The sequence below is a fragment of the Astyanax mexicanus genome, chromosome 18 (assembly GCF_023375975.1).
Source record: "Astyanax mexicanus isolate ESR-SI-001 chromosome 18, AstMex3_surface, whole genome shotgun sequence".
NCBI lineage: Eukaryota > Metazoa > Chordata > Actinopteri > Characiformes > Acestrorhamphidae > Astyanax > Astyanax mexicanus.
The window spans coordinates 31,247,501-31,255,000 of record NC_064425.1 but is presented as its reverse complement, the minus strand read 5'-3'; the positions used below and the strand labels follow the sequence as shown (position 1 = coordinate 31,255,000).

The 7,500-nt window shown below is 37.0% G+C and overlaps 8 non-coding genes across 8 annotated transcripts; all 8 read right to left on the bottom strand.

Annotated features, from left to right (window-relative positions):
- Positions 1–451: 451 nt before the first annotated feature.
- LOC125783500 (5S ribosomal RNA) lies at positions 452–570 on the bottom strand. Its single transcript, XR_007426223.1, has one exon. It is a non-coding gene; the product is annotated as a 5S ribosomal RNA (ribosomal RNA).
- Positions 571–1,373: 803 nt separating this feature from the next.
- Positions 1,374–1,492, bottom strand: LOC125783489 (5S ribosomal RNA). Its single transcript, XR_007426212.1, has one exon. It is a non-coding gene; the product is annotated as a 5S ribosomal RNA (ribosomal RNA).
- Positions 1,493–2,293: 801 nt separating this feature from the next.
- LOC125783242 (5S ribosomal RNA) lies at positions 2,294–2,412 on the bottom strand. The gene has a single exon (XR_007425976.1). It is a non-coding gene; the product is annotated as a 5S ribosomal RNA (ribosomal RNA).
- Positions 2,413–3,217: 805 nt separating this feature from the next.
- LOC125783478 (5S ribosomal RNA) lies at positions 3,218–3,336 on the bottom strand. Its single transcript, XR_007426201.1, has one exon. It is a non-coding gene; the product is annotated as a 5S ribosomal RNA (ribosomal RNA).
- An 806-nt stretch (positions 3,337–4,142) lies between these two features.
- LOC125783467 (5S ribosomal RNA) lies at positions 4,143–4,261 on the bottom strand. The gene has a single exon (XR_007426190.1). It is a non-coding gene; the product is annotated as a 5S ribosomal RNA (ribosomal RNA).
- A 793-nt stretch (positions 4,262–5,054) lies between these two features.
- LOC125783070 (5S ribosomal RNA) lies at positions 5,055–5,173 on the bottom strand. Its single transcript, XR_007425804.1, has one exon. It is a non-coding gene; the product is annotated as a 5S ribosomal RNA (ribosomal RNA).
- An 806-nt stretch (positions 5,174–5,979) lies between these two features.
- On the bottom strand, positions 5,980–6,098 carry LOC125783456 (5S ribosomal RNA). Its single transcript, XR_007426179.1, has one exon. It is a non-coding gene; the product is annotated as a 5S ribosomal RNA (ribosomal RNA).
- An 803-nt stretch (positions 6,099–6,901) lies between these two features.
- LOC125783445 (5S ribosomal RNA) lies at positions 6,902–7,020 on the bottom strand. The gene has a single exon (XR_007426168.1). It is a non-coding gene; the product is annotated as a 5S ribosomal RNA (ribosomal RNA).
- Between the last annotated feature and the right edge of the window lie 480 nt (positions 7,021–7,500).

Below are 7,500 nucleotides of genomic sequence, written 5' to 3'. Positions count from 1 at the left end.
TACACACACATTAAAGTATACTTGGCATACATTTACAGAAAGGCCCTGTGTCCTACAGAAGGTGCCTTTTTAATTTTTTTCACCCCTGCCATCCAAACAGCCTGAGTGCGCGGCACACTTGATCCAGGTAATTAGGACCTTCAGGATCACGTGAACATTCTAGACTCAGGTGTGTTAAATCTGAAATCTTTAGCGTGGTAGAGCCCCAGGAACAGGAGTCAGTCGCCCTGTACCTATGTTAAGAAAATAAAAAATAATGCATTTTTTCTTTATTTATTAGCATGAAGAAACAATATCCTCCTTCAGAAAAATGAAAGAACTTTTAAGTGAGTATTTAATCTGTATATGGTTTACTGTAAGTGTTTTATATGAAGAGTAAACACAGTGTAGCCTTGTAAAAAATTGTGACATCATGGACTGAACGGAGTAAAAAATAAAGGAAAGATGGAAAAGCTTACAGCACCTGGTATTCCCAGGCGGTCTCCCATCCAAGTACTAACCAGGCCCGACCCTGCTTAGCTTCCGAGATCAGACGAGATCGGGCGTTCTCAGGGTGGTATGGCCGTAAGCGAAAGATCAACTCCCAACAAGCCTATTCATAAGTCACTCACAGACCTGAGTCTTTTCACTGTCATTTACTGCTCTTGACAAAAGTAAAGCAGCTCTACGGACTAATACAAAGATCTTGCCTCAAAATAAAAGCTCCTTTTAACTTTCACTACAAAAAGTAACCAAAGAAAAAAAGACAAAAACTCCCTATATGTCTTAATTTTTATCTCTTCATTTTTTTGTTCAATTTTCTTGCTTTACGTTTCTTACTCAATGGAATGGAAGCTTCAGATTAGGCCCAATAAAAAAAAGCCCAATTAAAAAAAAAATCATATTTACAAAGAATATTCTGAGAAATAAATAAATAAAATCATACACACACATTAAAGTATACTTGGCATACATTTACAGAAAGGCCCTGTGTCCTACAGAAGGTGCCTTTTTAATTTTTTTCACCCCTGCCATCCAAACAGCCTGAGTCCGCGGCACACTTGATCCAGGTAATTAAGACCTTCAGGATCACGTGAACATTCTAGACTCAGGTGTGTTAAATCTGAAATCTTTAGCGTGGTAGAGCCCCAGGAACAGGAGTCAGTCGCCCTGTACCTATGTTAAGAAAATAAAAAATAATGCATTTTTTCTTTATTTATTAGCATGAAGAAACAATATCCTCCTTCAGAAAAATGAAATAACTTTTAAGTGAGTATTTAATCTGTATATGGTTTACTGTAAGTGTTTTATATGAAGAGTAAACACAGTGTAGCCTTGTAAAAAATTGTGACATCATGGACTGAACGGAGTAAAAAATAAAGGAAAGATGGAAAAGCTTACAGCACCTGGTATTCCCAGGCGGTCTCCCATCCAAGTACTAACCAGGCCCGACCCTGCTTAGCTTCCGAGATCAGACGAGATCGGGCGTTCTCAGGGTGGTATGGCCGTAAGCGAAAGATCAACTCCCAACAAGCCTATTTATAAGTCACTCTGAGTCTTTTCACTGTCATTTACTGCTCTTGACAAAAGTAAAGCAGCTCTACGGACTAATACAAAGATCTTGCCTCAAAATAAAAGCTCCTTTTAACTTTCACTACAAAAAGTAACCAAAGAAAAAAATACAAAAACTCCCTATATGTCTTAATTTTTATCTCTTCATTTTTTTTTGTTCAATTTACTTGCTCTACGTTTCTTACTTAATGGAATGGAAGCTTCAGATTAGGCCCAATAAAAAAAAAAGCCCAATTAAAAAAAAAATCATATTTACAAAGAATATTCTGAGAAATAAATAAATAAAATCATACACACACATTAAAGTATACTTGGCATACATTTACAGAAAGGCCCTGTGTCCTACAGAAGGTGCCTTTTTAATTTTTTTCACCCCTGCCATCCAAACAGCCTGAGTCCGCGGCACACTTGATCCAGGTAATTAAGACCTTCAGGATCACGTGAACATTCTAGACTCAGGTGTGTTAAATCTGAAATCTTTAGCGTGGTAGAGCCCCAGGAACAGAAGTCAGTCGCCCTGTACCTATGTTAAGAAAATAAAAAATAATGCATTTTGTTCTTTATTTATTAGCATGAAGAAACAATATCCTCCTTCAGAAAAATGAAAGAACTTTTAAGTGAGTACTTAATCTGTATATGGTTTACTGTAAGTGTTTTATATGAAGAGTAAACACAGTGTAGCCTTGTAAAAATTTGTGACATCATGGACTGAACGGAGTAAAAAATAAAGGAAAGATGGAAAAGCTTACAGCACCTGGTATTCCCAGGCGGTCTCCCATCCAAGTACTAACCAGGCCCGACCCTGCGTAGCTTCCGAGATCAGACGAGATCGGGCGTTCTCAGGATGGTATGGCCGTAAGCGAAAGATCAACTCCCAACAAGCCTATTTATAAGTCACTCACAGACCTGAGTCTTTTCACTGTCATTTACTGCTCTTGACAAAAGTAAAGCAGCTCTACGGACTAATACAAAGATCTTGCCTCAAAATAAAAGCTCCTTTTAACTTTCACTACAAAAAGTAACCAAAGAAAAAAAGACAAAAACTCCCTATATGTCTTAATTTTTATCTCTTCATTTTTTTTTTCAATTTTCTTGCTCTACGTTTCTTACTCAATGGAATGGAAGCTTCAGATTAGGCCCAGTAAAAAAAAAAGCCCAATTAAAAAAAAAATCATATTTACAAAGAATATTCTGAGAAATAAATAAATAAAATCATACACACACATTAAAGTATACTTGGCATACATTTACAGAAAGGCCCTGTGTCCTACAGAACGTGCCTTTTTAATTTTTTTCATCCCTGCCATCCAAACAGCCTGAGTCCGCGGCACACTTGATCCAGGTAATTAAGACCTTCAGGATCACGTGAACATTCTAGACTCAGGTGTGTTAAATCTGAAATCTTTAGCGTGGTAGAGCCCCAGGAACAGAAGTCAGTCGCCCTGTACCTATGTTAAGAAAATTAAAAATAATGCATTTTTTCTTTATTTATTAGCATGAAGAAACAATATCCTCCTTCAGAAAAATGAAAGAACTTTTAAGTGAGTACTTAATCTGTATATGGTTTACTGTAAGTGTTTTATATGAAGAGTAAACACAGTGTAGCCTTGTAAAAATTTGTGACATCATGGACTGAACGGAGTAAAAAATAAAGGAAAGATGGAAAAGCTTACAGCACCTGGTATTCCCAGGCGGTCTCCCATCCAAGTACTAACCAGGCCCGACCCTGCTTAGCTTCCGAGATCAGACGAGATCGGGCGTTCTCAGGGTGGTATGGCCGTAAGCGAAAGATCAACTCCCAACAAGCCTATTTATAAGTCACTCACAGACCTGAGTCTTTTCACTGTCATTTACTGCTCTTGACAAAAGTAAAGCAGCTCTACGGACTAATACAAAGATCTTGCCTCAAAATAAAAGCTCCTTTTAACTTTCACTACAAAAAGTAACCAAAGAAAAAAAGACAAAAACTCCCTGTATGTCTTAATTTTTATCTCTTCATTTTTTTTTTTCAATTTTCTTGCTCTACGTTTCTTACTCAATGGAATGGAAGCTTCAGATTAGGCCCAATAAAAAAAAGCCCAATTAAAAAAAAATCATATTTACAAAGAATATTCTGAGAAATAAATAAATAAAATCATACACACACATTAAAGTATACTTGGCATACATTTACAGAAAGGCCCTGTGTCCTACAGAAGGTGCCTTTTTAATTTTTTTCACCCCTGCCATCCAAACAGCCTGAGTCCGCGGCACACTTGATCCAGGTAATTAAGACCTTCAGGATCACGTGAACATTCTAGACTCAGGTGTGTTAAATCTGAAATCTTTAGCGTGGTAGAGCCCCAGGAACAGGAGTGAGCCGCCCTGTACCTATACGTTAAGAAAATAAAAAAGAATGCATTTTTTTCTTTATTTATTAGCATGAAGAAACAATATCCTCCTTCAGAAAAATGAAAGAACTTTTAAGTGAGTATTTAATCTGTATATGATTTACTGTAAGTGTTTTATATGAAGAGTAAACACAGTGTAGCCTTGTAAAAAATTGTGACATCATGGACTGAACGGAGTAAAAAATAAAGGAAAGATGGAAAAGCTTACAGCACCTGGTATTCCCAGGCGGTCTCCCATCCAAGTACTAACCAGGCCCGACCCTGCTTAGCTTCCGAGATCAGACGAGATCGGGCGTTCTCAGGGTGGTATGGCCGTAAGCGAAAGATCAACTCCCAACAAGCCTATTTATAAGTCACTCACAGACCTGAGTCTTTTCACTGTCATTTACTGCTCTTGACAAAAGTAAAGCAGCTCTACGGACTAATACAAAGATCTTGCCTCAAAATAAAAGCTCCTTTTAACTTTCACTACAAAAAGTAACCAAAGAAAAAAAGACAAAAACTCCCTATATGTCTTAATTTTTATCTCTTCATTTTTTTTTTCAATTTTCTTGCTCTACGTTTCTTACTCAATGGAATGGAAGCTTCAGATTAGGCCCAGTAAAAAAAAAGCCCAATTAAAAAAAAAATCATATTTACAAAGAATATTCTGAGAAATAAATAAATAAAATCATACACACACATTAAAGTATACTTGGCATACATTTACAGAAAGGCCCAAGGTGCCTTTTTAATTTTTTTCACCCCTGCCATCCAAACAGCCTGAGTCCGCGGCACACTTGATCCAGGTAATTAAGACCTTCAGGATACACGTGAACATTCTAGACTCAGGTGTGTTAAATCTGAAATCTTTAGCGTGGTAGAGCCCCATGAACAGGAGTCAGTCGCCCTGTACCTATGTTAAGAAAATAAAAAATAATGCATTTTTTCTTTATTTATTAGCATGAAGAAACAATATCCTCCTTCAAAAAAATGAAAGAACTTTTAAATGAGTATTTAATCTGTATATGGTTTACTGTAAGTGTTTTATATGAAGAGTAAACACAGTGTAGCCTTGTAAAAATTTGTGACATCATGGACTGAACGGAGTAAAAAATAAAGGAAAGATGGAAAAGCTTACAGCACCTGGTATTCCCAGGCGGTCTCCCATCCAAGTACTAACCAGGCCCGACCCTGCTTAGCTTCCGAGATCAGACGAGATCGGGCGTTCTCAGGGTGGTATGGTCGTAAGCGAAAGATCAACTCCCAACAAGCCTATTTATAAGTCACTCACAGACCTGAGTCTTTTCACTGTCATTTACTGCTCTTGACAAAAGTAAAGCAGCTCTACGGACTAATACAAAGATCTTGCCTCAAAATAAAAGCTCCTTTTAACTTTCACTACAAAAAGTAACCAAAGAAAAAAAGACAAAAACTCCCTATATGTCTTAATTTTTATCTCTTCATTTTTTTTGTTCAATTTTCTTGCTCTACGTTTCTTACTCAATGGAATGGAAGCTTCAGATTAGGCCCAATAAAAAAAAAGCCCAATTAAAAAAAAATCATATTTACAAAGAATATTCTGAGAAATAAATAAATAAAATCATACACACACATTAAAGTATACTTGGCATACATTTACAGAAAGGCCCTGTGTCCTACAGAAGGTGCCTTTTTAATTTTTTTCACCCCTGCCATCCAAACAGCCTGAGTCCGCGGCACACTTGATCCAGGTAATTAAGACCTTCAGGATCACGTGAACATTCTAGACTCAGGTGTGTTAAATCTGAAATCTTTAGCGTGGTAGAGCCCCAGGAACAGGAGTGAGCCGCCCTGTACCTATACGTTAAGAAAATAAAAAATAATGCATTTTTTCTTTATTTATTAGCATGAAGAAACAATATCCTGCTTCAGAAAAATGAAAGAACTTTTAAGTGAGTATTTAATCTGTATATGGTTTACTGTAAGTGTTTTATATGAAGAGTAAACACAGTGTAGCCTTGTAATAAATTGTGACATCATGGACTGAACGGAGTAAAAAATAAAGGAAAGATGGAAAAGCTTACAGCACCTGGTATTCCCAGGCGGTCTCCCATCCAAGTACTAACCAGGCCCGACCCTGCTTAGCTTCCGAGATCAGACGAGATCGGGCGTTCTCAGGGTGGTATGGCCGTAAGCGAAAGATCAACTCCCAACAAGCCTATTTATAAGTCACTCTGAGTCTTTTCACTGTCATTTACTGCTCTTGACAAAAGTAAAGCAGCTCTACGGACTAATACAAAGATCTTGCCTCAAAATAAAAGCTCCTTTTAACTTTCACTACAAAAAGTAACCAAAGAAAAAAATACAAAAACTCCCTATATGTCTTAATTTTTATCTCTTCATTTTTTTTTGTTCAATTTACTTGCTCTACGTTTCTTACTCAATGGAATGGAAGCTTCAGATTAGGCCCAATAAAAAAAAAAGCCCAATTAAAAAAAAAATCATATTTACAAAGAGTATTCTGAGAAATAAATAAATAAAATCATACACACACATTAAAGTATACTTGGCATACATTTACAGAAAGGCCCTGTGTCCTACAGAAGGTGCCTTTTTATTTTTTTTCACCCCTGCCATCCAAACAGCCTGAGTCCGCGGCACACTTGATCCAGGTAATTAAGACCTTCAGGATCACGTGAACATTCTAGACTCAGGTGTGTTAAATCTGAAATCTTTAGCGTGGTAGAGCCCCAGGAACAGGAGTGAGCCGCCCTGTACCTATACGTTAAGAAAATAAAAAAGAATGCATTTTTTTCTTTATTTATTAGCATGAAGAAACAATATCCTCCTTCAGAAAAATGAAAGAACTTTTAAGTGAGTATTTAATCTGTATATGGTTTACTGTAAGTGTTTTATATGAAGAGTAAACACAGTGTAGCCTTGTAAAAAATTGTGACATCATGGACTGAACGGAGTAAAAAATAAAGGAAAGATGGAAAAGCTTACAGCACCTGGTATTCCCAGGCGGTCTCCCATCCAAGTACTAACCAGGCCCGACCCTGCTTAGCTTCCGAGATCAGACGAGATCGGGCGTTCTCAGGGTGGTATGGCCGTAAGCGAAAGATCAACTCCCAACAAGCCTATTTATAAGTCACTCACAGACCTGAGTCTTTTCACTGTCATTTACTGCTCTTGACAAAAGTAAAGCAGCTCTACGGACTAATACAAAGATCTTGCCTCAAAATAAAAGCTCCTTTTAACTTTCACTACAAAAAGTAACCAAAGAAAAAAAGACAAAAACTCCCTATATGTCTTAATTTTTATCTCTTCATTTTTTTTGTTCAATTTTCTTGCTCTACGTTTCTTACTCAATGGAATGGAAGCTTCAGATTAGGCCCAATAAAAAAAAGCCCAATTAAAAAAAAATCATATTTACAAAGAATATTCTGAGAAATAAATAAATAAAATCATACACACACATTAAAGTATACTTGGCATACATTTACAGAAAGGCCCTGTGTCCTACAGAAGGTGCCTTTTTAATTTTTTTCACCCCTGCCATCCAAACAGCCTGAGTCCGCGGCACACTTAATCCAGG